Here is a 26915-nt window from a genome sequence, read left to right on the forward strand (position 1 = left end):
TGAAAATTGTTTGTTTACATTTTGTTTGGAAACATGTACTTTACACCAGTTAATGTAAAACAACGTAATCCAAATCTTAAATTATTAAACTGAAAACGGAATGTACTTCAGGTATCACGTTTCGTACACAAGTAACAAAACAACCCAAAATGTTCAGGTTCTACTGGGAAAATCCCCTGTTTACATATATTTTCGGCAAATGTGGCGTTTAGTTAATCGATATGTTTGTTTTAGACCAAGTATTGCTCATCCAGCAGTTTTTATTGTAAACAATCGACGTTTCGACGTCCTATACAAGACGCCTTCATCAGGATAATGACATAACTTGCAAGACGAATGTCTTTTAAAGCGACAAAATGCAAAACACACACATGTAAAACAGCGATAACAAGATCGCGCGCTGCAAACTCGCACCACCGTAGAGATAAAACAAGCATTTTGTCGCTTTAAAAGACATTCGTCTTGCAAGTTATGTCATTATCCTGATGAAGGCGTCTTGTATAGGACGTCGAAACGTCGATTGTTTACAATAAAAACTGCTGGATGAGCAATACTTGGTCTAACATTATGCCTGGCAGCAATAGCTTATTTCATGATATGTTTGTTTGTCAAACAGTTGTATACAGTTTTATCTTAATGCGAATCAGAGAGTTTAATTAAAAAACAATTTTAACGAGTGCGTTTGTGTTCCTTTTTTGACAGCTGCAACGCGAGTTTGTGAAATTAGGTGTTTTCCCCAAACGTCAGACGAAACGTGCTGTGACAAATCGGTGGTTCGGTAATAACCGAAGTTTTGCATCTCATATAAGTGGAGCCTGATTTGACGCATTTGGTGGAACTGAGATATTAATAACATGGTAAAATGTGTGCGTATAGTTTCGGTCTATGACTGTGGTCACTCACTGTAAAGTGTTATGTGACTGTGGGTTATGTGACAATGTTAGTTGCATGATTGAAATCAAGTTATCTGACAAAACTACATTGGGCCATTTTTGTATATTTGTAAATTAAATTCCGTAAAGGGGTCGTTTACTTGCGCATTTTACAGTTAGAAGTATCAGTTTTAAATGCAAAACGATTTATATTTATTAACTATACAATAGAAATGTAACAATAAAACACTCATATATCTTTTATTTTGCCAGCTGTCATATTAAACGGTTGACAATTAGCACCTGCAATGTTAATAAAAGCAATATTAGATCTGTTTTAAAAACACTTCTGTAAGCTGTTTTGGAGCTTTATTTACACCATAGTTTTAGTTAAATTTTGGTTCCACTCATGAAGGAATGTAAATTTATTGTGTTTTTCTCAGTTTAATTTATCTTTTTTACAGCTTGGTGGTTGGTTGTTAAAATATGGGTAATGATGATAATGATCCAGATTCAAGTGATGAAAGTCAGCGACATGTTGGGAATGTAACAGTTGAAATTGAACATGAACGTAGGTTCAATTTATTGCAAATATCCTTAGTCATAAATAATTTGTAATTGTAATCAACATAGATACATGTATTATATGTTTGTTTGCTTCACAGTTATGTGTCCCCATTTTTTTATTGTTTGTTTTTTTATCATGTTTTTCTTGCCACAACACCTTTGTAATGAAATTTTAGTTTTCTAACCAACATTGTATGATGTTTTATTATAATTATGAGAACCGCAAATATAACTTTATACTTTTTGTAACTAGGCATCAATATAAATGGGGCCTAATATTTGTAATTAAAAAGTAGAATTAAACTTAAACTATCGGATTGTGAATTTGAAGCATAGTGGTATTGGGCAGCTTAAAATATATTGGTTATACTTCTGGTTCATTTGCTTATGAAAGTTTTTGAGTCTTAGTTTTTATTTGTTAGGCATTGAATATTCAGTGCAATTACCCCAAAAGCTTCTCAAAATAAATCAAACTACTAAAGAATATCTAAATTGGATGTGAACAGTTAGTAAAACATGTCATAGCCATATGTCATCTGGACTAGATTTGGCCAAACAGTCACACTGCTAACTTCTGCAATCCACAACCTTGTTATTCCAAAATGGTTGTTGTAATCTCTCAACCATGTTGGTTTATTGCAGGGGTCTGGAACCTATGGCTTTCAAGCCAGATGTGGTATTTTCGGTTACTGTGCCGAGCTTTCACACTTAGTTTGCATTTCTTAATACAATAAACAATAAACAATTACTTATACGTTGGATTTTGTCAGCGTTGAAATATTATCAAACTTAAACAATTAATTCTAAAACTAATTATGGGCCCCCTTCCCTGATGTTAGTTATTAATCTGAATTTGATCCTCCTGAAGTTTGACCTCGAATCACCCAGCGGTCCCACAGGCCCCCAAAACAGATTTTTTTACCGGCTGTACTGACTAAAGTACATCATCTAGGAGTTATATGCTTTGTTGATTGGTTTAATGTATGGTATTCTAAAGAATTTTTGGGGATTCGCCCACTTTTCACCCCTTAAACCTGAAAATACTCAGCTTGACTTCTTTAGAAATCAGCTGTATTTGCGCAGCAATGCCATGCTGTCTTATTAAGTTATCATGTGCATTTTCAGTTTTTGTGAAGGTTTCACTCATAAGATGTGAAATAAACTCGATAACATGCTTTGGTTTCCTATATGTCAAGCAATATACATTGTTAATCAACATAATGATGAAAAAATATGACCTCTCAGCGTCTGCACCATGAGAGGTTACTACAGGTCAATAGCATTCCTTTCACGAAATAAAGTTAGATAAGAACAATTTGTTGTGTGTACCTTTAAAGCAAATTACTTTTAAATTTATAGTGTTTGTAATACAGTTGTTAAGGCTTTCTAGGAAAATTTATGTTTAAAACCTTGGACGACAATATCAAGGTCAAAGCAAGAAAATAAATTGAAAGATTTTTTTTCTGTTTTTCTGTCTTTTGTTACTTTTGTAATTATATGATAATAATGATGCAAAAAGAATACAGACAAAAATTTTGTTAATGCTTCCTAAAAATTATGGGTCCCGTTCCGTGAATGTAAGCTATTCTAAAGAATTTTGCTTTTAATTTGACTCACCCATTTTTTTAGCCATTTAACCCCAAAATGTTCGGTCGAGTCATTTGGATCAGAAATACAAGCCCTAATGTGCTGAAATTAAACAATTGTTTGTATTGGGTGACTCGTTTAGTATTTGCAATTTTGGTTCAATCAACCAAATGGTTGCCTTTACAGTCCATAATATGCATACACTGGAAAGCCCAAGAGAATAATTCACTGGTTTACAGTTGTGGTGATTTAATGCATAACTGGAGATCACTGCTTGATGCATGAATGGGCATTTTGTAGTATTTTTGATAATTAGACATCAGCGCTATAATGCCATGTAGTTTTATAAAGTTATGTTTAGTTTTAGTGAAGGTTTTGTATCTTAGAAGTGATAAAAACGATACTTTGGTTTTGTACATGTGAGGCAAACATTGTTGATTAACATGAAGGTACAAAACTAGACGATTTAACCAGGGGCGGATCTAGAAAAAATTTAAGGGGGGTGTCCAACAATTATTTGGGAAATTCCCTAATGCGGTACTGACGATTTGGGTATTCCCCTTTCCAAAAACGTTATAACCTTGACGTCACTCACGCATCAAACAAGCTGCGGTCGCAATCACTTTTGTAATTACCCAGTGCTTAATGCGCAACAGAGATTTGGGGTTGGGGAAAAGCTGGTTTATTATCATGGACGCGCCATTTGCTGTTTAATCGTCTCCACGGTTTGAGACCTGAGCACTATTACCCCGATGCACATTTGAAATGCGTGCTAAAAAAAATCAACGCGTTTATACCACAATACGCCTCACGCCAAAGCTAAATACTTAATTTAAGGTTACTTGTTTCGTTGCAAATCGTCTACTAGTTTAAAACGACGCGTTAAGTGGCAGACAGAGTGCTTTATCCAGAATTGCAAGCAGGTCCGAACCAGAAAGCACAAGACTTCAACCTAACTCGCAACTTTGGCACGCAAAGGCGAGCGGAATCTTTTATTACCAGTTATCTTATACACAAAAGAACTATAGATTTTAGCGGAATCATTAAAATTTCCAATTATCGCTCTTGGCTCTGCTATCTAGCTTACTCAACAAAACTGCATAAACGTGACTGCCAGGTAATCAAAATACATTAGTTACTTAAAAGAACTTTAAAAGGACTGAACGCCTTTTTGAAACGAAGGGTAACCTTTTAAGTTGCGCAACGTTGCGAATGCAATAAAGTCGGTTACTACGCAAGGCATAAAAAATGCCAAGCATTGGCAAGTTACCAATTACATGTACCTTAACAACATGGTTCGATTTTTATCGATCGAATATTTGTGACAAACAATTACGTGTTTGGTAGGTCATAAACAATTTAGCATGAAACATTTTAGTCGGATTTAACATTGTTTAAATGCGAAAACAGTTTAATACATTACATTTAGTGCAGTCAGCACTTTTGACTTCAGCATCCTTGGCGGATAATCACTTTTGTATTGTCAGCGCAATAAACTTCATTTTAACCCTTGTTACGTCACAATAGACTATTAGATGAGCCAATACAAAACGATGAAGGCGCACTGCTTTAAGATAACGACTCCTTGTAATCACGCAGCGGTCAACGGAACGTTTAGCGTATTTGAAACGCACATCTTTTTCAAAATGGGAGCCCGGCAAATTTCTGAGGGGGGTGTCAAAACACCAAACACCCCCGTCTAGATCCGCCCATGGATTTAACACACAATTAAGAGTCATTAAACAGTCATTGTCAGCTTGGCCTCCGTACGATGCGAGGTCACTGAAGGTCAACTTGTAGGTATCGCAGAATACAGTTTAGAATAATTGTAGCTTATTTATTGACAAATTTCAGCAGTTTTTATTATAATGTGCCAACATTTTCATGTCCCAAACGCTTATTTATTTCTGACACATATACTCCAGAAACAATATGTGAGTTACATATAAATTAGGAAAAACATTATGGAACACTAAGGACTGCATGCTTTTGAAAACCATGTCAAAAGGTCATTAAACGGTTGTTTGGTGACTGAACGCAATAGGCTGCAGAAGAACAATTCTTTATACCTTTGCTGCAAAATAGCTTCCTAATTTGTCAGTGTCAGTAATACTGTCTAGGTTTTCTATGAAAAGTTTTAACTGTTTCAAAACTGGCCTTGCAGCTATATCAAGGTCACACCTAGAAATTAAGTTCTGAAAATTGGGAGAATATTTCATGTTTTTTTTTGTGAACATATGACAATATATTGTAAATGCGTAATTTGAAGAAGTCAAAATACACAGAAACATGAGTGTGGGGACCCATTCGTCTTAGCTTGCAAAAACAATCATGTGTGTAGATGAAATGGTGTGTATAGTAAATCAATAAATAGAAAACTCATATAAAATGGAAATATATACGAAAGCCACCTTTTTAGTTTAAATATCATTCATTATGGAAGGTGACATTGCTTTGTTTGTTTAATTTTAAATATTGCTTTTTTCTGTCTAATGACATGTTCATGTTTAGGCAATAAAGTATAAGGTGAACTTATTCCATTTCTACCCTAGATAACCAAACTTGTGCAAGAATATTTTTGGAATCCAACTTGACCTAAAATACAACCGCATGTCTATATAACTGCAGAGAGTTGGGACATGCATTATTTCCATAGGTTTAGGAAGTTAAAGGTTGAATGTCCACTTATCGATATGGCCTTTCTCATGTCTCAAACAACAACAACAAAAAGCAGTGCTTCATGTCAGCAGCAGCCATTGTAGCCCAGTTTATGGTGGTGATGCAAAATCAAACCGTTGTATCATTCACCTAAGCTGTATTCCCTTTGTTTACCATCATTCAGTTGTATACCATAGTTTTGATGCGGCATACAATTGGGTGCAAAGTATACCAGGTTAAAGAGCACTGGTCTGTGCAATTGCCGTTGTGACATTTGGCATCCACATTAATATTACTACAATAAAAGGCTTATATATCCAACATTCTTACATTGGAATTTAGCCAAGCTATTTAGTATGACCCTCACCAACACACTGATTCAGAGAAAAAATGCAATTCTTCTGGGAATGTGACAGGATAGTTCTCTTTGCCTGGTAAACAATTATTTTGTTGTGAAGGCCAGTGTTGCGGCAAAACTCTATATATTTTAGAAAAGAAATGTATTGATGCTTTCAGATTTGTTATGTACATGAAAAAAACTTTTTGTGGCTCTTGCTTGATGTTCGAAATTAGTTATATGGCCCACCAACGAAAAATGTTGCACGCCCCTAAGCTAAACTGTCTTTCAGATTGAAAATTATCTTTGCTGATACTTGTACATATGATTTGGTTAACAACAACTTAAATTTAGCAAAGAGTCTTTTTGCAAATACCTGGAATGTTTTCTTCACTAACAGTAGGTAACAGTTTGTATTCCATTGGAAACATAATTAACTAGATCGACCATGGTATGTGTAACCATTATTTTCAGCCTAAAAAGTTTTTAAATTCTGTTTCAAAAAACTAAAGTTACCATGATTTTTGTTCTAGGACTTGTACATTGCAAGGAATATTAAAATATAGATTGCCCATTTTCTCTCATAAGCCAAGTTGTTGTTGCAGTTATAGATATGTTTTATTCAAATACCTGATAATTATTTTATGTTGAAGTCAACAGCTGAGTTCAGCACTGAACGAGATGTTCCACGCCAAGGAAGACACATTGTTTTTGTCCGTATTTTTTTTTCTGTCCAACACTTTTTTTCTGTTAACAAAGATTTTAGCCATTGATCCAAATTTGACCTTCCTGAAGTTTAACCCCGAATAACCCAGCGGTTCACCCACAGCCCCCAAAACAGAATTTTTTTAAAATGACTTTACTGACCAAAGTACATGATCTAGTACAGGGGTGGGGAACCTACTTACTACTGTGGGCCGCATGAATTGCACAACATTTTCGGGCGGGCCAAATATTTTTTTACTTTCAAATTCTGTGTAAAAATACCCGAAGCACACAAGTGGTTTTATAATTTGTCGCCCCAGATTTGATTTTTCTTTGCTGGTACATGTTCGAATAAAGGCATACATGTTTATCACATATTTTGACTAAAAATACTAGCACTAAAATTAATTTAAAACTAACACCACATGGCAAATGATTTGTTACTGCAAGGAGATGCAATCGAGGGACTGTTACGTCACAAATATAGCAAGTGGTTGAATGTGTAGCATTTTTTATGGAAGTTTGACGTCATAATGTGGAATGGGAAGATATTAGAAATAAAATACCAATAACGTAGAAGTCATTTCAAGGAAATATTTGTACATAATAATCTTTTTTTTTGTTTCTTTTTGTGATGCTATGTTGTAGACTTTAATATATTGTGACGGGGCCACATTAAAAAGGCAAGCGGGCCGCAGGTTCTGATCTAGGGGTTTGTTGGTTGGTGCAATGTAAGGTTTTCTAAATAATTTTCTTAACTTCTAATTTCACCCATTTTTCACCCCTTTAACCCCAAAATAATCTGTTTTAGTTTTTTCAGTCCCTAAGGTCAGAAATGCAAACCCGTGATATGAACTAAAATTTTTAAAAAATTGTTTGCAGTGGGTTACCATTTAGTGTTCAAAATTTCGGCTCAATATCCAAATAGTTACCATTACAGCCCATAATATGTGTACACTGGAAAGCCCAAGGGAGCAATTCATTGGTTTACAATTGCGGCGATTTAATGCATAGTGTGAGATCACTGCTTGACATGTGGGCGGGTGTTTTACGAGGCAGTCTTTTTGATGATTAGAAAACAGCGCAGTATTGCTATGTGATTTTATTAACTTAGCACACATATTTTCAGTTTTAGCGAAGGTTTTATATCTTAGAATAAACATATGTGGGGGGACCCATTCGTTTTTGCTTGCAAAAACAATCATGTTTGTAGATCAAATGATGTGTATAGTAAATTGATAAATATATAATATTTAAAACGAAAATATATAGGAAAGCCACCTTTCTAGTTATTTATGCTACAAGGTAAAACAAAAAAAATGTAGGTAAAAGATGTTGTGTTTATGCCTGTTTCAGATGCAGCTAAAATGTATTGTTGCATTTGTGCCAAAGTATTTGGATTGTTTTGATCTCATGGTTGAATTTAGCAAATGCTCCCATGCTTTTTTAATTCACCTCAGATAGTGGTTAAAAAAAGTATTAATATCCATTTCAGATGCAGCTAAGATTTGATGGGACTCTTGGATTTCCTGGTGGTTATGTCAACCATCATGAAAATATAACAAAGGGATTAAATCGAGAACTGGAGGAGATTGCTTTGAAACAAAGGTGACAATAAAATGGACTTTAATGTTTACTTTGAAATTTTTTTAAACCATCTGCACGAGCAAAACTATATTTTTGTTTCGTGGCCTTTAGAAAATGTAAATTAAACAGGTCGTTTTGGTGCACAGTTTAAGAAACAAGGATACCTTGTTGATATTGTTTTTTATGCAGACAGTTCAGTAGCAGTTAAGTCATCATTTCCAGTTAATCATAGCTATTCCCTTCTGTTATTTACCTCATGACATAACTACAGGACTTGCCAGTCTTATTTCAATATTATGAACAATTACCATTTGCAGAAACTTCTTCTCAGACAGTGATTACTACGGTACATGAATCCACAGTTACATGTTAACCCCTTTAGTTGATCATTTCTATGTGAAAGAGTTCACCGAACAGGAGTTTAAGAAGATTGAAATGCAGACTTTGAAAGCTCAAGACTGGGGTGGAGAGGTCAGTATGAATTTAGTGAGTTTTTTTGTTTCCCTTCTTTTGGTTGGTAAATGCAATTTGCAACCGTAGTCAAATATGCTTCGCACTAATGTTCCTTTTTTAACACTGGAAAAAGAAATTCACAGTGACCTAATTTGGTACAAACTTCAGTATTATCTATTTTTTCTGTCTCCTGCTGGTTTGTTTTAACTGTTTGCCCAAGTAACAGTGCTTCAAACCTCGGTTAATTGTACACAAATGATAGCTTGCTATCTGAAGTTGATTCTTTATAAGTTATGCCCTGTATGTAGTTCTTTACACTTTACAGATTTAATATCTTTTATACTTTGCACTGTTACACAATATTCTTTGTTTGTTAGACAATGGGAACTATCAGAGTTCTGCTTGACTGCTTCCCACAAACAAACAAACAAACCTTACGGCCCGATGCCACACTTCTTATTGCATAATTTCATTGGAAATGCACGAGAACAATTAGTGAAGACAATCGTCGAGAAACAATTGGTTGATGTTGAAGACATGCAACATGCCTGGGCAAAAATGATTGAATTAAAACATCGACGAGATAAAACGTAGCCATAGAGAGATGTTTTTTCTTGTTTTATGCCAAAACAACTTTGAAGTTCTCTTTACATAACATTGCAAGTTCCCTAACAGTTCACATGTCTACATACTTATTACTCACTGTATTTCTGAATGATGTGCAAAGTTTCATTTAGGAAAGGTTTAATTGCAACTTAAGCCGGTAAATAATAAGCTGATGTATAAATGGGTATTGCTCTTCCAGCAGTTTCATTGTAAATATTCAACGTTTCGACATCCCATACAAGACGCATTCATCAGGATAATGGCATATCTTGCAAGACAACATTGTTGCAAAGCGACAAAATGCAAAAAAAACGCACAAAAAAAATGAAAAGTGGTCTCATGTTAATAGTTTGTTATTCACATAATAGTCACATATATTAACATTTGGTAATAAAAGAGGTCCTGCAGCATATTTATTAGCCATTACCATTGTGCTCTCAATGTATTAGCATGCTGTAGTTTTTTGACAGTGCACAGCTATTCTGGTTTGGTGATTGTTTTAGTGCAATTGTGCAGGATATTTTTTACACCAAGCAAACTATATTTCATGCAAACCTACAACTTTTTGCACCTCACAAAATCAAACAACCTGATTTTTGTGATTGCACTTTAAGAACTATGCAAGACTTTATTGTGTTTGATGGACAGTTTGGAAACTTGATTGTAGCTTAGTTATTTAAATCACTGTCAGTGCTCAATTCAAATGTTTTGTGCATTTTATGAGGTGATATTAAATATTTTGTTCACAAGTTTCAAGTGTGTTTCTTATTTTCAACTTCAAATTTCTTTTTATGTTTATGTTCATTATGACAGTTTTAAATTTTGTTTATGGAACACCATAATATTGTACAAAATTTGTGTTAGTGACACAAAATATTTCATATTTTAAAGCCATGATTGTCATAGGAAAAACCAGCCTATTGTTGCACAAGTAAAACCAATATTTTACATTTTTGTGGATTAAAGTGATATTATGAAGTATATTATTGTTGGTATTTGATTGCAATGTTTGTGTTGCCAATATTTTTCAGCAATAATGATTTTAACAACCCCTGGTTAGGGTGTTCTGCTTAACTAATTTATGTAATTTAGTAATAAAGTCAGAAAATTTCAGCATAAAAACCAGTAAAGAAATACATTTTGCTTTTGTAAGCGTCACCAGTGTCTGAAAACGAAATACAGAGATCGATTTAGTGGATTTCATGCTAAATTTCTTGATTTGATTTAATATCCCTGAATTGGCGCAGACCTTTGCTTTATTTGAACAGAGATTTTATTAACGAGAAAATATTTATTTAGTAATATTGTGTCCTGTGAAAGCTGGAATAAAGGGTTGAGTCGTAACAGTCTGAGCTAAATATGCACTTATATTATTAATATTTAGGTTGAACCAAAAGCTTATGTGGATAATTCACACAAGCTAAAACACAGTTGAGAAATTTAGGTAAGAGAGTAGGTTTGTTTCACAACAATCGTTTTTTAGACCAAATTTACTTTTAAAAAAATCAAAAAAGTTTTGTAGAAATGGTTTTCTCTCATGGGATATTTAGTTTCTCTCATAGGACTATGTAGTGGGTTTCGCGCATTTCGCAATTCAAAGCGCTTGTTACGTCATACTTGTTCATTTCTTATGGAAGTTTTGACCTCGTGGTAATGGTCACAGTTGGTTTAGATAAAGTTTAGTATAACAAGTGTTCTGTCGTTAAAAAGGTGACAGACGTGGCGCTTGTGCCAGTTTAGCAACTAATGTTTGAAAATTCTGATATTAGCAAATAACGTTTCTTTTTGTTGTGTTAAAACTGTACAAAGTTTCAAAATTTTTGCAAATTTCCGGTTATAGCTAAGACAAGCTAAACCAGGGGTGGGCAAACTTTTCTGTGCAAGGGCCGCATTTAAAAGTTTATAATCTTATCGGGCCGCAATTTCACCAACTTGTTTTTTGTTTTAAAATACCTGATGTAAAGAATTAGGTTTATATCATATATATATATGTACCATTTAAAGCCGCCTAAAATGCTCAGATACTAACTTGTGCGTAAGTTTAGCTGAACGGAGCGAACTGTCTATGACGTCATAAATGTATTGTGGCGATTACGGTGCCTGTTTTTTCGCATTGTTTGCACACAATAAGCTGATAAAAAGTCTGACGCTTATAGTTACTAGGCTGGTAATATCTTTTCCAGCCTCGCGAAATCTGTTTTTAGCAGTTTGAAAATCAAAATATTTGGGAAAATGGTTTTAGTTACGTCACGGCCGCCAGTACATGTATTTTAACATACATGGTCACGGCCGCACAAACTCGTCTCCGCGGCCGCATGTTGCCGTACGGCCGCAGGTTGTGCACCCATGATTTAGCTCAAATTATTAACAGCCATATATTCAGCAGGTAAAAAGTAAATGTGTTTAGTTCTAAAGTATGGGACGGGTACACATACTGCACATGGTATAGGTATCGGCAAGTCGCGCCCCGCTCTCTTTAAAACTCTACACCCGTGCTCATAATATTATTCTTCGTTATTTGGAAACTTTATTTTTAAAATTTACTAACATTTGGCGGGCCGCATGAAATCCTTTGCCGGGCCGCATGCGGCCCGCGGGCCGTAGTTTGCCCACCCCTGAGCTAAACCATACAGGAAACGTTTGAACTGATAGATAAAGTAGCAAAATGTTGTATTCCTTTGTAATGATAAAACATTGAGAACATTTGTCATAATTTTAAAAATCCAAGATTGTTTGTGACACTTAATTTTTTTTGTTACTGAAAAGTTGTGAGCTGCATGTTAAGGCGTCAAAAATCAAATGCGAATTTTGCTTGCAGTTAAGCAAATTTGGTACGCAACAAAGTAAAATCACCTTGTGTTATACACAGGTGCGACCCGTGATCTAATTTTGGCAATTGTATTTGGCCCCACAGTAAAAAAGGTTGCCCACCCCTGCTTTAGGATGTTAGAAGCTTGTGCAAACTTAAATCAGCAGCTTAACCGTATGGTACCTTAAAGCTAGGAGTCAGCGTAGTAAATTTTTTTATTCAAAAACTAAGCTGAAACTTTTAATTTTAACAAATATTCTGAACACCATTGTTTGAATTTAAAAATATTAAACTACTATTTTTCAGATCCAGGTAATATATTAAGATTTTGCAAATTGATGTTTGTTAAATTGTTGTAAAATTCATTAACCAAGAACATTAGGTTTGCAATAAACATTTCGATGAAAACAACCCATGGAAATTTATCTGCAAGTGACTGGCTTTAACCAAAGTTGACTTAACTGTTATGATAAACCCTACTTATGTTGGTTGGTATATTATAACAAAGTGTTTTTGTATTGCAGAAACCTAGTTTAATGGAAAAACATCCAGGACTTGGTTTATTCCAATGTGCTTGTCTTTCTCTTTATGTCAATAATCAGTATATAGTAGTCTCCAATAATTGCCTATTTTTAGCTTGAGAATGTCTGCTCTTGTGCCTGCTTGTGGAATGGTGCCTCGGATATGCATTGCCGATGTCCCTGATTGTGGCTGGTTTGCCCCAATTACACATTAAATATGTCTGTGTTGAATTGTTGGAGTTGCGTTTCGATGCTTGATAGGAGGTTGGGTAGTTTGCCTGCCCAATCAAATTGACGGCATTGTATTGTTGTGTCTTGTCTGATGTCATCAAGGGTGTGGCTCAGTTTGAATCCCTGAAATGGACGCTTTTCATGGCCGATGCTGAGTTTACATTTCTTGATGACTGAATGGAGGAGGTATGTTTTGTTGTGATACACAGTGCTTGGTGTCAGTTGGTGTTGCAGGGGCTGACCTTGTCTGACCTCCTTGGGGGACTTATTAAGATGAGCAATGACCCTGTTTCATTTGACTGATGATTGTATTGTTTGCCAAGTCTGTCGGTATGGTGCTAGCCTGGTGCGGGCAAGGAAAGGTTACCCAAAATATTGTGGCTTCGGTCACATTTGGAACTAGAACTTATCTAATCCTTGTTAGCTGACTGACATAAAAAACCTTCCTGTGTGGTGTCGGTCTGGAGGGGCTTTAGCTGACTCTGTCTGAGATCTTCTGGTCACTTTTTAAGATGGCTGAAGCTGGGTCTCAAAGGGCCGATTGTCTGTTGTATGTATTTGAAGTACTTTCAGTCTGGTATGCCCGATGTTAGCTTGAAGCAATCTGGTTAAGGGATAGCTGAACATGGCCGAAAGGTGTGAACTGCTAGCGGGTTCACGTTTACTACCCAAGACTTGACCTTCTTGCTAGGAGACGGCATTGAATCGTGTGTCTTGTGTGACCATGTGTCTTTGCTTTCCCAATTAGGCTAAGTGTATATGTGACTTTTAGGGTTTAGGGAGATAAGGCTTAATAATTGATCGTTTTTAAGTGTTTTTTTTCTTTTTTTTTATAGTTAGGTGTTGTATGTCAGGTTTTTGTTTATTCTAGCATAGTTTATTTTGTGGACTTGTTGATGTTGAGCTGTGTATACATAGTTATATATTGGTATATGTGCCTGTGGTGCTTGGGCTATTGGTTGCATTAGTTTAACTAAAGTGCGGAATAGTGCCTGTGACCTGACTTGGGGATGTATGACTTGTTTTGCATTGTTGAGATTGGGTTTGATATGCTTATATAATCCTGGGACAGGTTGGTGAAGTTGCTTGAATTCCGGTTCAACTGGCCCACACCAATTTGCCTCCTTGCTTATAGAAGGCATTGAACTGTTGTTAATATCGAGTCTCTGTGTGCTTGGTGCTTTGGCAGATGTTAGCTGGATTACACGGCTAACTTCTGTTGGGCTATGTGATATGGAATTGTAGACATTGCATAGTTGGTCTAAACTGATGATTGGATACCTTCCAGTTAAACGATGGCGGATGGATTCACCTACAAGTGAGTTTAAAAAGTGGTGTGATATATTCTATGCGGCATTAGATAAAATCTCACATGTCTTTGTTATTTGCTGAAGTTGTTTGGCACTTGTAGTGAAAAGGCATTTAATTTCAAAAACCCACACTAGTCCATACATTAATGATGTTGATGAAATTAGTATTGTTGCTTTCTTTATGAAAAATTGAATTGGTTATGATATATATATATATATATATATGTATATATATATAAACCCATTTTGTAATTACCCAGACTTAGGTGTTGTTTGGTGATCAAAATTTTGCTGTTTTTATACAGATTTAGTAAGAGTTTAATGGTTGTCCAAAACCCCTTGATCTAGTAGCTCATGATGGTTTAAAAACATGCAACAAGCACTTTTGAATTAAAGTATGTTTGAATCAATGTATAGATTTTCGCTTAGCCCTGAAAATTTAATACAGATATAAAAACAAATGTTTATGCTGTTTATCTGCACAAAAACAAAATTATTTGAAACAAACTTTTTTTGTTTTTCAGAATTGTTGCTGAAGGAACAAACTTGGTTGTGCAGAAAGATTTTTTGTGATGTGTTTGTTTTTTTCGCCTCCCTGTGTCCGGTGTTTTTAGGTAGCAAGTTACTTCTAAATTGGGCTGCATGCATCTGCCTAAACTTCTGTTTTAGACCATAAGTATGTTACCTAGGTGGCATTTACCATCCTTTCATGTCTTTGTCACCCACCATATTCTTAAACATCAGCTTGCACTTTACATTTTTTGTACACGGCTTTCGCCCACAAACTAGGCCTAGTTGGATTGTATTGTTTGTTTTTCTATGCCCCTACTTCACCGTATATGGGTTATGCCTAGCTGATTTGTTTTTTTTTCTTTTACATGGCCTTCAACCCTCAAACATAGGTTAAGCCCAGTTGAATTGTATTTTTCTTTCACATGGCCTTCACCCCTCAAACATAGGTTAAGCCCAGTTGAATTGTATTTTTCTTTCACATGGCTTTCACCCCTCAAACATAGGTTAAGCCCAGTTGAGTTGTATTTTTTTTACATGGCCTTCACCCCTCAAACATGGATTAAGCCCATTTGAATTGTACTTTTCTTTCACTTGGCCTTCACCCCTCAAACATGGATTAAGCACATTTGAATTGTACTTTTCTTTCACTTGGCCTTCACCCCTCAAACGTAGGTTAAGCCCAGTTGAGTTGTATTTTTCTTTTGCATGGCCTTCACCCCTAAAACATGGATAAGCCCAGTTGAATTGTGTTTTTGTGCGTCTTTCAAATGGCCTTTACCCTCCAATATACGCAATATACGCCAGCCTTTGCATTGGGCACTTTTTATTGCCTTTGTTTTTTTCTACACGGTTTCAGCCCATAATATGCCCATGCTACAGGCCTTTTACACATTTTTCTACCAGGAGATGATCAGAATGGCCGTGTGCACTAACATTAGGTTGCCTTTTCATTTTTTGACACACGGCTTTCGCCCACAAATAATATTTTAAAGCACGGTTTTCTTGTTTCCCTATATATGGTGGCCGGCCTTGAAAGTATGCAAGGCAAACATGAAATGTCCTTTTTTATGCCCCTTAACCTCAAAAATATTTTGCCAAAATTCAGTTATTATTTTTTATACATGGCCTCGACACTCAAACCCCATTTGGGCCAAATGGAAATGTGTTTTCTTTCCACATTGCCTTCACCCCCCCCCAAATGCCCTGTCCTTTTTTGTCACGGCTTCCGCCCACCATACACAGATGCTGCATACCTATCATAATATTTTTCAACCAGGAGACGACAAAATTATTCGGATGGTCGTCACTCGTCGGGGCGGGGAGGTGCCTCGACACAATAATAAAAAACCTTACAATATGAAACCGTTTCAAGTGTTTTCTGCACACATATCATTCTCGAAGCATAGGATTTTTACTTGCAGTTGTAGTTTGAGGTTACACCAGTTTAAATAGAACTTCAGTCTAGAAAGCGTGTGTGTGTTCTTACTTCATATTAACTTACGATATGAAAGAACTTCATGCCTACCATGGAAAAACACACAGGTAGTAAGTTCGAGCCTCATGCACTTCACGCGACAACGAATGTTCACAATGTCAACACTTGACTTAAAGACTGGAATTGGTCACGTGACTTAGCGATTGCAATCGGTCACGTGACTCAACGATCAAACGTGGCACCCACTTTTCACGTGACTTAACGATTGCAACTGGTCACGTGACTCAAAGGTTAAACGTGGCACCCACTCTTCACGTGACTAAACGTTTGCAAATGCTCATGTGACTGAACGATTAAACGTGGCAACCCCTGGTCACGTGACTTAGCGATTGCGATTGGTCACGTGACTGAACGATTAAACGTGGCAACCCCTGGTCACGTGACTAAACGGTTGCAAATGTTCAAGTATCTTAACCATTGTACGTGGTACCCACTGTTCACGTAACTTAAAGACTGGAATTGGTCACGTGACTCGACGATTAAACGTGGCACTCCCTGGTCACGTGACTTAGCGGTTGCAATTTGTCACGTGACTCGACGATTAAACGTGGCACCCCCTGGTCACGTGACTTAGCGATTGCAATTGGTCACGTGACTCGACGATTGAACGTGGCACTCACTGGCCACGTGACTAAACGGTTGCAAATGTTCAAGTGTCTTAACCATTGTACGTGGTACCCACTGTTCACGTAACTTAAAGACTGGAATTGGTCACGTGACTCGACGATTAAACGTGGCACTCCCTGGTCACGTGACTTAGCGATTGCAATTGGTCACGTGACTCGACGATTAAACGTGGCACCCCCTGGTCACGTGACTTAGCGATTGCGATTGGTCACGTGACTGAACGATTAAACGTGGCAACCCCTGGTCACGTGACTAAACGGTTGCAAATGTTCAAGTATCTTAACCATTGTACGTGGGACCCACTGTTCACGTAACTTAAAGACTGGAATTTGTCACGTGACTCGGCGATTAAACGTGGCACTCCCTGGTCACGTGACTTAGCGGTTGCAATTTGTCACGTGACTCGACGATTAAACGTGGCACCCCCTGGTCACGTGACTTAGCGATTGCAATTGGTCACGTGACTCGACGATTGAACGTGGCACTCACTGGCCACGTGACTAAACGGTTGCAAATGGTCAAGTATCTTCACCATTGTACGTGGTACCCACTGTTCACGTAACTTAAAGACTGGAATTGGTCACGTGACTCGACGATTAAACGTGGCACTCCCTGGTCACGTGACTTAGCGATTGCAATTGGTCACGTGACTCGACGATTGAACGTGGCACCCCCTGGTCACGTGACTTAGCGATTGCAATTCACGTGACTCGTATGATATCCAATGAGAGAAAAGAAATTCTGCGGAATCTTAACATTCTGTGTTTGTTTGTTTTTTGTTATATTACGCCCACTACCTACATCTTTTTTCAAGTTTTTTTTTTAAAAGATTTTGAACGAGAATAGTTTAGTACGAAAGTATTATGTCTTGACTTATTGCTTATTACATCTCATAAAAATTCAGGTCAAACTGATACAAATCTGACACAAAACATTCACTCTGTTACACTGTTGTATGATTCATTTCATAATAGTAAACGCATGAAATACAAACAATTGTAATACATAACTTAATACAAACCCATTAAAAACTGGTAATACAATATTTTGTTACAATATTAAACAATTCATTTCATAAGACTAAAAATACATACAGAAATGAAAGTAAACATCATGTGTTATTAACACAATTTGGCAAATGTATGACAAAATATATACCTGATACAGTCATATAAAAGCATTGTTCAACTAATTTAGAACATGAATCATTTCACATTTTAACAACAAATACATGTATGTGTTAAATTTAAAACCATCACTTTTTCTGTCAGCAAAAACTAATGGGTCCCCACACATGCATATGCGAATTGGTAAAGTTTGAATGTGTAATATTAATGTGCATTAAAAATGATTGTTTCTAAATTAAAAACTTACACAACAAGATACACAACAACAAGGTATTGTCAAACTACACAAATTTGTTGTTGTGGCACCAACAAGGTAATTGTGGATCAACGACACTCTTCACTAAATATTCCCACCTGTTTCAAACAAAGTCACATAAGACGTGCAGCATCAGGCCTTAAGGTTTGACTGTTTGTGAAAAGCAGTCGGGCAAAATAATTCCCATTGTCTACAAAACACAACACAGGTTAGGTGATGTTATGAACTGCCTGTTACATGGCGAAGTTCAACTGATCTCAGATAACAACATCAACAACTAGTCACTGTTCCCTGACCAAGGCTGACAGCTATGATGACAATATCAAGCATTACATATAGAAAAGGTGGCTTTCCTATATATCGCCAATCTATGTATTCTATGTTTTATTTACTGATTCACCACAGACATACTTTGACACATTTGCATCGGATATATATTGTTAGCTTCATTTTTTTTAAATCCCCACCTTGAACCGGCATTTAATAACAACAACATTTCTAAAAGCAAAACAAATGGGTTCCTCTTGCATGTGTACATGCGATTTCGTATTGTGGTGGAAATATTTTTGTGATTTCAACTACAAAAAAGTAGAAAGCATTCATCCTGACTCATAGACTGTTACATATAAGAATATGGGAAAAATTATGGCAAAAATGGAAAAAAAACTATATGGGAAAAACTTTTGTGATTTCAACTGACCTCTTGATACCAGTATTGAGCTTGCAATGTCTGCATTTTAATCTTCCCCTGTTCGGTGAACTCCTGTTTCACATAGAAATGATCAACTAAAGGGGTTGACATGTAACTGTTGATCCATGTACCGTAGCAATCACTGTCCGAGAAGAAGTTTCTGCAAATGTGGTTTTGATTGTTTATTATGGTGATCAAACAAGCAATTTCCATATTCAAGTGGCAATCAACCAAAATCAATGTGTAAACAAACATTTGTTGACAAGATAACACTATTTTGTTATTATCTACAATCACATGTAACTATGTGTTAAAGAAGCCTCCTATCATAAAGTTGTAAATTTCAACAAAACATTGCAAGTAAAACTATTTGCCTCAGGAGATACTTTCATTCATATACCTGACACACTATATTTTATCGATGAGTGTGCCATGTGCACTGGTGTGGATGAATGCCTTGAGACTGATCGCAGTTATGTATATGCATGTTTATCTTGGCTCAGTGGTTCTTAAACGATGACTACTTTGCATACTGAGGGAGGAATTTTTTAATTCCTGGAAGAAAATTCGTTGCAGGGGGAATTGGTGAGGGAAAGCTGGTGGTTAAACAGCTCATTTTTGTTGGGAAGGAATTGGGGAAATATTGGTTTGTACAGGAGGAATATGAAACAAACTTTGAGGACCACTGGTTTAGCTAATCAATGGTTGAACTGGTGAACCCCCACTACTAAGCTCACATGTGCAGCATACAAAGCAGTAAACGGTGGGTGTGATTAACTTTTCATTGGGTTCACCACCGAGCCTGTGTAGCTCAGTTAGTAGCGTGTGAGTCCCGGAAAGACTTCTATCATGAGTTTGAATTCCCACTGCAGACTTGATTTTTCTAGCCCATACGTTGCCATATGGGAAAACAGGCTTAATTCAGCATAAAACTTTCAACTTGCCTGATATACTATGATTAAATTTTCAAACAACATCACTTTTTTAAAAGGTAAACCAACCTTAAGAAAGTCATTCACTGCCATTCACCAGCAACTTTATAATTTCACATCAGTTGCACTCTGCTTCACTCCTTGTTGAATCTAAAATGTAAAAACAATTCACAAAAATGTCAAAGATATTTGAAGTTAAAAACATTTTTCAAGTTTACGATGTTTTGAAGTGAAACACAATACAACATGAAGTACAGCATCACAGCAGTAGGTTTGCCTGTGTGTGGGAAGCAGTGAAGTGAACTTGGTTTATTTTCCTTCGTCTACAACAAACACAACACAGGTTATGTAATGTTATAAACTGTTGTTGTATGGCAAAGTTCAATTGTCACCAAATAGCACAAGCAAACTTGAAAACCTATTTTCTGTCAGCTATGTCGACAACATTCAACATTTTAACTAGGAAGGCAGCTTGCACATATTGCCAACTACTTCATTCTGTTTTGTTTTTAGATTCTTTAGATTTTTTTTCTTTTAGATATTTTGTTTTTTAGATGTGACAATCTGCCAATGTTTAACATTTCGACCACTAGAGCTGTTTTGAGCAACAACCGTTAATGCTTTTGACGTCATAGGGCTGTTAACAACCCCCTAACTGCCATGACGAAAAAACGTCCACCAAGCAACCCACCAACGTGTAACATACAACTGGTTGCCCTTGTAACACTATTGCGCCACAGAATTCTTTTGTTTGTGGTGGCCAGTAACAAATACGTTTTACACTTTGGAGGCTTGTAGGGTAAATGATGGGGCTACGGGGTTGAACATAACAATAGACACATATAAATGGCATACTATACAAGCTATCCAAATTTCAGCCAATTCTGACACTGTTTAAAAATTAGCCATTTTAGGGGGCTAGCAGGGTAAATACTGGGGTTATCAACAAAAACAAAGTGGTATGCACATCTACATGAATATATTTACCATCTATGTAAATTTCACACAAATCCATGAAACATTTGATAGAAAAATGAGTCAGACAAACTTCGGGGGAAAAATACCCATTTTAGGGGGCGAGCGGGGGAATACTGGGGTTATCAACACAAACAAAGTGGAATGCACATCTACATAACTATATCTACCATCTGTGCAAATTTCATCCAAATCCATCAAACATTTGATGGAAAAACGAGTCAGACAAACTTTTGGGAGAAGAAAAAAAAGAAAAAAACAACAAAACAATTTGAGTAAAATCAATATGTGTCCCCTTCAGGGAAGGGGACCCATAATAAACTTTGCAAATTTCATTTAATATTGACTTTCTTTTCAAATTCACTTATTTTAGGGGATTGGTGGAGTAAATGTTGGACCTACAAGGTAAAACACATCAATCGAAACCTACAAATAGCGTATTCTACATGCTACCCAAATTTTAGATAATTCTAAAACTGTTTAATAAACTCACCCATTTTAGGGGGCTAGTGGGTTAAAAGAGAGCTACAGGGTTGAACACAACAATCGACAACTATAAATGGCATACTATACAACCTATCCAAATTTCAGCCAATTTTGACACTGTTTAAATACTCACCCATTTAAGGGGCTAGCGGGGTAAATACTGGGGTTATCAAAACAAACAAAGTGGGATGCACATTAACATAACTATATCTACCATCTGTGTAAGTTTCAGCCAAATCCATCAAACATTTTATGGAAAAACAAGACAGACAAACTTTGGGGAAAAACACTTTAGGAGGCTATCGGGGTAAATACTGGGGTTATCAGCACAAACAAAGTGGGATGCACATCTACATAACTATATCTACCAAGTATATCTACCATCTGTGTAAGTTATAGCCTAATCCATCAAATGTTTGATGGCAAAACAAGTCAGACAAACTTTGGAGAAAAAAGCAGAAGCAAATTTGAGTAAAATCAATGTGTGTCCACTTCAGGGAAGGGGAACCATAATGACATGTTCTACAAGCTGGTAAAACCTATATCCATTTCAGGGACTAATGGGGTAAATGTGGGTGATAAGAGGGTAAAACACAACAATACTAACATACTAACAAAATGACAGAAAACCATGTGGCTTTTTGCTGACTCCTGTTATCACATAATACAACTAGAAGGGTGGCTTAGCACATATTAGTGATGGGACGGGTATCCGGTACTCGGTATCGATGGTATCGAACGATTTCAGTGGTATCGATACTCGTACTCGGTATCGAAATATTTTGTCTCAGTTTTCGATACCAACGTTCGAGTACCGAAGGCCAATTTACACTATAAGAACACTGAAAACTTTGTGCCAATATATGCTTAGGACAGAACAAATTTAGGAAAAAGATCCGCCAGGTTACGTATTTTTTTCGCTATCGTATGGAGATTACTTTTTTCTGCATGTGTGTGTGAACGCCTGTACGCCGGCCATGTCAGATAAATTAGCAGGTGATATACAACTAAGTACATCACTGCACTGTACTTAAGTACTCGGTAATCGTACTCGGTACTCGGTATCGAAGGTATATACATGTGGTACTCGTACTCGGTATCGGTACTCGCTTCAAAACCTGGTATCGTCCCATCACTAGCACATATTGCCCTTGCACATACACTATAGCATATTTTGAAACATTAATATATTTCCTACACTTATTTATATTGGGTCCTATATTAGCCATCGTCTTTCATAACCTTGGTTGTTTCTGCAAGCAAAAACTCATGGGTCCCCACACATGCAAAGTTGTAGATAATGCATTTCAATAGATAACAATGAGTAAGTAGGATAACTAATTGAGGTTCAACACACACAAACTTAAAAGAAGGAAACCACAATGACTCAATCAATAGTACTGCAAAATTCCAGTCCAATCTGCCAACGTTTAAAATTTCAACCACTAGAGGTGTTTTGAGCAACAACTGTTAATGTTTCTGACGTCAAAGGGCTGTTAACAACCCCTGAACTGCAATGGCGCAATAACGATAATTGGCATACTTTACAAGCTATCCAAATTTTAGCCAATTCTGACATTGTTTACAAACTCACCCCTTTTAGGGGGCTAGTGGGGTAAATACTGGGGTTATCCGGACAAACAAAGTGGGATGCACATCTACATAACTATATCTACCATCTGTATAAGTTTCAGCCACATTCATCAAGCATTTGATGGCAAAACGAGTCAGACAAACTTCGGGGAAAAAAACATTTTAGGGGGCTAGCGAGGTAAATACTGGGGTTATCAACAAAAACAAAGTGGGATGCACATCTACATAACTACATCTACCATCTGTGTAAATTTCAGCCGAATCCATCAAACATTTGATAGAAAAACAAGTCGGACAAACTTCGGGGGAAAATACCCATTTTAGGGGGCTAGCGGGGTGAATACTGGGGTTATCAACAAAAACAAAGTGGGATGCACATCTACATAACTACATCTACCATCTGCGTAAATTTCAGTCGAATCCATCAAACATTTGATAGAAAAACAAGTCGGACAAACTTCGGGGGAAAATACCCATTTTAGGGGGCTAGTGGGGTAAATACTGGGGTTATCAACAAAAACAAAGTGGGATGCACATCTACATAACTACATCTACCGTCTGTGTAAATTTCAGCTGAATCCATCAAACATTTGATAGAAAAACGAGTCGGACAAACTTCGGGGGAAAATACCCATTTCAGGGGGCTAGCGGGGTAAATACTAGGGTTATCAACAAAAACAAAGTGGGATGCACATCTACATAACTACATCTACCATCTGCGTAAATTTCAGTTGAATCCATCAAACATTTGATAGAAAAACAAGTCGGACAAACTTCGGGGGAAAATACCCATTTTAGGGGGCTAGCGGGGTAAATACTGGGGTTATCAACAAAAACAAAGTGGGCTGCACATCTACATAACTACATCTACCGTCTGTGTAAATTTCAGCTGAATCCATCAAACATTTGATAGAAAAACAAGTCGGACAAACTTCGGGGGAAAATACCCATTTTAGGGGGCTAGCGGGGTAAATACTGGGGTTATCAACAAAAACAAAGTGGGCTGCACATCTACATAACTACATCTACCGTCTGTGTAAATTTCAGCTGAATCCATCAAACATTTGATAGAAAAACGAGTCGGACAAACTTCGGGGGAAAATACCCATTTCAGGGGGCTAGCGGGGTAAATACTGGGGTTATCAACAAAAACAAAGTGGGATGCACATCTACATAACTACATCTACCATCTGTGTAAATTTCAGCCAGATGCACCAAGGATTTGATGGAAAAACGAGTCGGACAAACTTTGGGGAGAAGAAAAATGAATGAAAAAAAACAAAAAAAACAAACATTTTGAGTAAAATCAATATGTGTCCCCTTCAGGGAAGGGGACCCATAATAATACATGAACTTTTGGGTTTAGGAAAATTATGTGAGATTTTTTTAACCGTAACTTGAAAAAATATTTGCTTATATTATTAGTTACTTGCACGATGGAGAGAATACTTTAAAGACCTTTTGAACCCAGTAAAGGCAACGCCAATTGATACACAGCAAATAGTCCAACCAGGAGAAGAGGAAGTCTTCACAGCAGCAGAAGTTGCAATAGCAGTACGAGGGCTAAAACCCGGAAAGGCAGCTGGTGAAGATGAAATCCGACCTGAAATGTTGAAGGCTCTTGGACGGGAAGGAATTCTGTGGTTAACACAAGTGTGTCAAGTGGCGTGGAAACTTGGCAAGACACCTAAAGACTGGCAAACGGGCGTAGTTATTCCCATTTTCAAAAAAGGCGATCGCAAGGAATGCACGAACTACAGAGGAATATCGTTGCTTAGTTTGCCAGGAAAGGTGTATGCCAAATGCCTTGAACGAAAATGCCGAGAAATAGTGGAAACAAAACTGGAGGAGGGCCAGTGTGGTTTTCGTCCTGGTCGCAGCACTACGGACCAAATCTTCACATTGAAGCAAGTCTTCGAGAAATCATGGGAATATGCCAAAGACGTATTCGCATGTTTCGTCGACCTTGAGAAGGCATTTGATCGGATTCCTCGAGAACAGCTTTGGGGAGTACTACAGGAACATGGCATCAATGGCCAGCTGTTGCTGGCCATTAAATCATTTTACAATCAGCCCGAGGTTTGTGTTCGCGTGAACGGCAAACAAACTAAACCATTCCATGTGGGGGTTGGTCTTCAGCAAGGATGTGTATTGTCACCACTTCTTTTCGTTATCTACATGAACTGGATTGACAAGTGCAGCCAAACTGATGATTGTGTCACGATTGGAAGCTTTAAAATTAGTCGCTTGCTTTTTGCAGATGATCTGGTTTTGCTTGCTTCTGCTGAATCTGGCCTCCAACACTCATTAGACAGCTTTGCTGCTGCATGTAACACCGCAGGGATGAAAATCAGCATAAGGAAAACTGAGGTACTCCATCTTTCCAGAAAACCTGATCAGTGCGATTTACAAGTAGATGGAGTTTCACTGAAACAGGTAGAGAAGTTCACATATCTTGGGGTCACATTTACAAGTGATGGGAGACAAGACACCGAAATTGATGTCAGAACTGGAAAAGCAAGCTCTGTGATGAGAGCATTGCAGCTTTCGGTTGTCATGAAACGAGAATTGTCGAAGAAGGCGAAGATGGCGGTATTTAAAACCATCTTCATTCCCATACTCACTTATGGTCATGAGGCGTGGATCAGGTCCGGTTGATCTAGTGCAGAATGTTACACATTTATGTTTATCTACAGTAATTTAACACCGCAGTTTAATATCCGATGTCTAACGAAAACAGCAAAACATTTGCTTTCTTACTTACAGAGGACCATAAATGTATCCAAAAAAATAATGAAAATTACAGGGGTAATAAGAGATACTTTAAATTGTTCGGTCTTGAATTTAAAAAATCACATTATTGAGTGAAAGAATTTGTATGTTACTCATAGAAACACATTTTTATACGTATGTAACTTGATTAGCACTTTCAGCTAAAGCAGTTTCCAGCCTCTAAACCAAAATGACAACCTTACCCAATAAATAACCCAATAAAATCGGAGTCATAAAAAATACCCAGGGCCAGGTTTTTTTTAAGGTTTGGTTTGGGTGACCGCTAATTAGTTTTAAGAGACCGCAAGTGTTTCATTTAAATACCCAAAAAACACCTTAAAAAAACACTGTCCAGGGCTAAAATAAGATCTTATGTTAGACACACAAAAGTTGGCAATCAAACCGATTTTTGAGTAAGTTAGCATGATGCGTTAAAAGATTGACAACCCCTGCTGTAGTATGTCGAATATCGATAGTCTTGCATAGGATCCCATGTCTTTTATACATCCAAATATTTATTGCAGCCGTTATTGTTTCTTCAATCACAATTCTATTTAAGATACTAGTATTTAAGAATACATATCCTACATATTACCTGGATGATCTGAAAAACATTTTTTATTTAGTTCATTTTTTTATGGAATGTTAAGATAAACACACTGATTTGAAAAACTATGAAACATCTGATATTTAGCAGAAAACAACAAATATACATATTTAAATAATCCTTTTCCTACTATATTACGCAATACATGTATCACTTGGTAAAACTGTAAATGTTACCAGCACTAACTTCTCAAGGAAAATCTGAAAACAACAAGTCACTCACTCCCTATAGTCCAGGAAGTTCGAGAGCAAAGCGCGCAAAATCGCCAACAAAACGTGCTGAGCCGTGACCAGATGTAACTCCCACACAGACATCTTAAAAAGTGTGGAAATTATTTTTAACTCTAACAAATGATATTTTGCATCGGCACTTTTATTTCTAAATCAATTTTACGGAATAATACACTTTTTTTATATTTAACTACGTTTGTGACCAATCTTTGAGACCTAGTAAACTAACATGAAGCAAAACCGGCCACGTACAAATCCAGTTTGCTCTTGCTTGATTACTTTAAATCTCTGTTTTCCACCTTTATTCACGAATTTCTCACTTAACAATTCAAAACCTTTTCATTCCTTACCAATAGCCTACATAGTAG

The 26915-nt window shown here is 36.8% G+C and overlaps 2 long non-coding RNA genes and 1 pseudogene across 6 annotated transcripts; 2 read left to right on the forward strand and 1 right to left on the reverse strand.

Annotated features, from left to right (window-relative positions):
- The first annotated feature begins 234 nt into the window (after positions 1-234).
- Positions 235-10121, forward strand: LOC145223308 (U8 snoRNA-decapping enzyme-like; annotated as a pseudogene). The gene is made up of 5 exons (XR_013859439.1): positions 235-857; positions 1337-1443; positions 8222-8334; positions 8631-8784; positions 9144-10121. The product of XR_013859439.1 is annotated as a U8 snoRNA-decapping enzyme-like (transcript).
- Positions 10122-11949: 1828 nt separating this feature from the next.
- On the forward strand, positions 11950-16118 carry LOC145224946 (uncharacterized). The gene is made up of 2 exons (XR_013859768.1): positions 11950-14251; positions 14768-16118. It is a non-coding gene; the product is annotated as an uncharacterized LOC145224946 (long non-coding RNA).
- Positions 16119-17821: 1703 nt separating this feature from the next.
- LOC145224476 (uncharacterized) lies at positions 17822-26306 on the reverse strand. Of its 4 annotated transcripts, XR_013859661.1 has the most exons (5): positions 25563-26306; positions 24368-24541; positions 19954-20207; positions 18962-19112; positions 17822-18451 (listed from the first exon to the last, which is right to left on the reverse strand). It is a non-coding gene; the product is annotated as an uncharacterized LOC145224476 (long non-coding RNA). The 4 variants fall into 4 exon arrangements; XR_013859663.1 differs by lacking the exon at positions 25563-26306 and having other exon boundaries at positions 19954-20034; positions 20103-24378; XR_013859662.1 differs by lacking the exon at positions 25563-26306 and having other exon boundaries at positions 17822-18359; positions 19954-24378.
- Positions 26307-26915: the final 609 nt, after the last annotated feature.

This window comes from Phallusia mammillata, chromosome 4 (genome assembly GCF_965637545.1).
Source record: "Phallusia mammillata chromosome 4, kaPhaMamm4.hap1.1, whole genome shotgun sequence".
Lineage (NCBI taxonomy): Eukaryota > Metazoa > Chordata > Ascidiacea > Phlebobranchia > Ascidiidae > Phallusia > Phallusia mammillata.